This window comes from Galeopterus variegatus, unplaced genomic scaffold (genome assembly GCF_000696425.1).
Source record: "Galeopterus variegatus unplaced genomic scaffold, G_variegatus-3.0.2 Scaffold8647, whole genome shotgun sequence".
Lineage (NCBI taxonomy): Eukaryota > Metazoa > Chordata > Mammalia > Dermoptera > Cynocephalidae > Galeopterus > Galeopterus variegatus.
Window position 1 is genome coordinate 71735 of NW_007734758.1, and position 4547 is coordinate 76281.

Consider the following 4547-nt stretch of genomic DNA (forward strand, 5'->3'; position numbering starts at 1 on the left):
CACCTGGGAAGGCTTCATGGGACAGTAGAATGTCTATGTCCATTTTCCAAGACTTGTTTGGGAGATGGACTAGATGGAGATGGAAGGAGCCAGTGAGTGGGGCAGAAAGAGGGGAGATGGGCCCTTTCTTGTGGAGTAGGTCTGTGATGTTTCTCAAATCTCAGGAGCCCTGGAGATTTCCTCATGAATCCCTTCAGCAAGTGTGCCCAGCAGGAACATGAGGGGGGACAGGGACAGGGGCCTGATGGTGAGGGAACTTGTCCTGTCAGGTTGAGCTTGTCTCTCCTCGTCTCTCCCCATCCTCCCCCAAGAAGCCCTGGGATGAGCTCACCTGAGAGTAACGGGGGTGAAAGCACTTTGTGCCAAGTCCAGAACTCTTCTGCCTGCTGGAGTTTTGTTTGGAAACAGGAGAATCCCCTATTGCCCACAGGATGAAATTCCCAGCTCCTTCCCGTAGCATTTGAAACTCTCAATAATTTGGCCCTGGCCTGAAGTTCTATCCTCATTTTTCATTACTGTCCTGTCCTCACCATCATCATCATCATCATCACAAAATTATTGAAAAATTGACTAGCTTTTATTGAGCACCTGTATATGTGCCAAGGACTTTCCTAAACATTGAATATATAATGACATTTAACCTTTACAACAACCCTGTGAGTAGGCAATATTATTCTCTCCATTTCAGGAAACTGAGGCACAGACAAATCAGCTTGCCTGAGGTCTCTCAGCAGCACGTGGCAGGACAGTGGATGTATCTGACATGGAACTTCTCACTGTGTGCCTCAAGCATACCGTGCTCAAGCACACCTCTCAGCCTGCATCCAGGCTGCTCCCCTGCCCGGATGGCCTTCCCCCCTCCCAGCGTCTTGTCCACCTGATGAACAGCTGCAGAAGACCTGACCTCCAAGGCCTATCTTAAGAATACCTTCTGGAAAGTCCTCCCCTGCCCGGATGGCCTTCCCCCCTCCCAGCGTCTTGTCCACCCGATGAACAGCTGCAGAAGACCTGACCTCCAAGGCCTATCTTAAGAATACCTTCTGGAAAGTCTTCTCCAGCTCCCCTGATCATGGTGCCCATCACATCACACCATTGGTTTTCATTCATGTGCCTGTTACTCTCCTCAAAGGAAGAAACCATTCTTTTTCTAAATAAACATTTAACTGACATAAAGGAACTACATTTTCAGCTTCAAGCTTTTCTTCTCCCTCTCTCCAAGGTCTGGTGTGGAGCAAGGATGTCATAAATATCCATTGAATGGAGACAGCTTTCTGCCCCTGCCTGGCTCCTTTGCTGACCACCCCCTTCCTGACTCTTTGCTGTGTGGGAGGATGCAGGCATCTTGGACAGCTGCAGCTCAGTGTGGCCCATTCTGGCTGGAATTCAAGAAGTAATTACAGACAGATGAGTTTTACAACCTGCATCAATCAATGTCTCTCTCCCCAAATGCTCTCACCAGGAGACAAGGACAATCTCAGTAAGACATTGTCTTGCTTAAGCCCAAGTGTCTTTCTGGTGACCAGGGAGTGTGTGCTACTCAGAAGGACACCATCACTGACCATCTGTAACACAGTGTGTAGAATGTCATGCCTGTATAGTCGAGACCATAGGTCTTTGGAGGCAGACAGACCTGAATTCAAATTCCGTCTGTCACTTTCTGTCTCTGTGAACTTAGACAAGGTGCTTAATTTCGCTGAGTCTCAATGTTCTCACAGGAAATGTGGGGACAATACTTCCTGGGGGTGTAGTTGCAATGATTAAATGAGATAGCATGCTGAAAGTGTCACAAGATTTCGTAGGTGATTAATAAATAAAAACTTCCTTTTCCTCCTACTTCTCAATTAATAATTGGGTTCTTTGTTCTCTGTTGGGGGTATGGTTCTGCAGTCACAAGGGCTCAGCAGCTAGATGCTAAGTCCCAACCTTGTCTATATTCCAGGCCTTCTCGCAGAGCACAAAGTAACCAGAATAGACAAGCTTTCCTGGAGAAATTGGGGCTTTCTCTGGGCATGGGAGAAAGAATCATGTTTAACATCAGATTTACACACCTTTTATGGGGTGCTAGGATATCCTGGAGAAAAGGAGAAAAGCAACTGGGAATTAGAAGACCCCCCCAGCCACAAAAATCCCTTCATTTTATGCCACTACCTTGGGAACCCTACACAGTCAGTCTGCAGAGGAAGTTGCCTATGTGATGGAGGCCTGGGTGCTGGGTCTGGGAACTATCATGGATGGGGAAGGCAGGATTTTGCTGCTGTAGGAAGTTTGGGGAGAACTTCTTGCCTCTGGTACATTTAGCAATCTGCTCGGAAAGAAAGTTTATAAAACTTGAGATAAGTGGCCAGGTGCCTCCATTTGCATGAATGGAGCTTGGGTGTGGTAGGTTTTGGATTATGTGTTTCAATCTGTTCTATTCAATTTAAAGAGCTATCCCAGTACCCTCTGGGTGAGACATAACACTAGGAGTTGGGGGTCCAGGGAATAACAAGACAAGTTGCCAGTCTTGTGCTGCTCACTGTCTTCTAGAGCAATGGATAGGAAGGTATGGATTAACAGCACAGGGTGCTGACCCCTGCCCACGGGTGTGGGGAGGCCTGACCTAAGACTTAAAGGAGGAAGGCATCTGTTGCCATTATGCTGTGCCAGGTTAGTTTTTACTTCATTTATTTCTTCTGTCATTTATCAGCTGTGTTACCACAGGCAAATTACTGATCGTGGGGAGGCCTGACCTAAGACTTAAAGGAGGAAGGCATCTGTTGCCATTATGCTGTGCCAGGTTAGTTTTTTACTTCATTTATTTCTTCTGTCATTTATCAGCTGTGTTACCACAGGCAAATTACTGATTTTTTTTTTGAACCTCAATTTCCTTTTCTGTATAATGGGAATAATGATAAAAACTTGTACTTAAAATGGCCTTTGTGAAGATTAAGAAAGACAGTGCATTTATCATATTTACACAGTGCCTGTGTAATCGCCCTGTAGATGGTGGTGGGGATGGTAGAAGTGATTTTACCTTGAGAGGTCCAGGAGGGGAGGGGAGTCAGAATCTCGTAGTGAATCTATAGTTGGTATCTTACGATCTGCCTTCTCTTGGTTATCTCAGACTTTCCATGGAGCTTATAAATTCTTTCCCCCCTCTGCTATCAAGTACTGGCTGGCTGTACCACACATAAGCCCAGTTCTACTTTCATCCTGGTGCTGCTCCCTGACAGGTTCAGAAAGAACAAGATTCACAGAGAACAAACACAAGTACAGCCACATTCCATAGTCTTAGTTTGGGCTTTGGCCCCAAATCCCAATGAAACTGTGACTTCTTTCACGATCAAATCAATCCCTCATTTATAAAGAGAAATTAAAGTGCAGAAACTTTCTTTTCCTCATTTTGTTTTTATTCTCCTCAGTCCCAAACATGAGCGATTTCTCTCTGGGGTGTCCATGTATAGTCTGGATTTCCTATTTAGTAGGTACTATGTTGTTCTAATCATCTCACTACGAGTAAAGATTTTTCAATTTCTCATTATTTTTCTGTCAGTTTTTGCTTTATATATTTTAAAGCCATGTTGTTGGGTGCCCACAAGTTTATAATTATAATAACTTCTTGCAATTTTTTCCCATTCAGTTGTAAATATTTTTATTTCCCACCTGCAACACAGAGCCTAGTACCCTGGGGAAGAGTTGCAATCATATTCTTAATTTCTCTCAACTGAACAATCTCTTTGATGGCTCTAGGAATGCTCTCCTTTAAGACAGTTAATTCTCCAGTCCATGCAATTTCTGATGGAAAAGATCTGTTAGGAGGATCAAAGCTAGAAAGACCCAGCAAGATCTCAAACTGCTGAGAGTGAGATTGCAGAGAAGCTGACCTGGTGATCCTGCTCAGCTGGGCTTCTCCCTCCCTCCCCTTTCTCTTGCATTTCGTCCTCATTAGTCCCTGAGGGCTGACAAAACAGTGGGGCTGACGTTATCTCCCTGTGGGTTAGGAAAATTATAATCTCTTTTTTATAAATGGGGAAACTGAGGACTACAAAGGTCGGTGTGACTTGCCTAGGTCTCCTGGCTCAAAATTACTTATAATGGCAAAAACAGGACTGGAACCCAGATTTCTTGACCCTAAACCACTGCACAGTGACAGTTTTCTCTACTTAGTTCCTTTGTTTTACTCCCTTGGTTAACTAGTTTATTAAATACTTGTTGATTGGGCTCCTGCTCTCGTTTCATGTACTGTCAATTTATAAGGCAGATATGGATCTCACAGTCTGGTGTAGAGAGCACGTTGACACCTGCAGACAGCTGCACGGGTAAGCATTCTGTTTGCTTTCACCCCAGGGAGTGTCTTGGTTCCCTAAAACTCAAAGGCAGAATCTTTTAGTGTAGGAGTGTAGAAGATGAATTTTTTCCCCCCTCTGCCTCCCTTTAAAACGAATCCTGGTCCAGGGCTCTGTGACCAAAAGGGTCTCAGTTTAGACTGATGACAACATAGAGGTAAAATGGCCTTCCCCCGGGCTGACCCTTTGTTACTATCATGAAGAAGGCAGTTTGTTTCCATT

General features: G+C 44.8%; 1 long non-coding RNA gene across 1 annotated transcript in view; it reads left to right on the forward strand.

The window, feature by feature from the left end:
* The window catches only part of LOC103608628, a 9997-nt gene extending 9084 nt beyond the window's left edge, over window positions 1–913 (forward strand). The window contains exon 5 of the long non-coding RNA XR_552075.1: window positions 689–913. This is a non-coding gene — a long non-coding RNA (uncharacterized LOC103608628). The remainder of the gene's footprint in view (window positions 1–688) is intronic.
* Window positions 914–4547: the final 3634 nt, after the last annotated feature.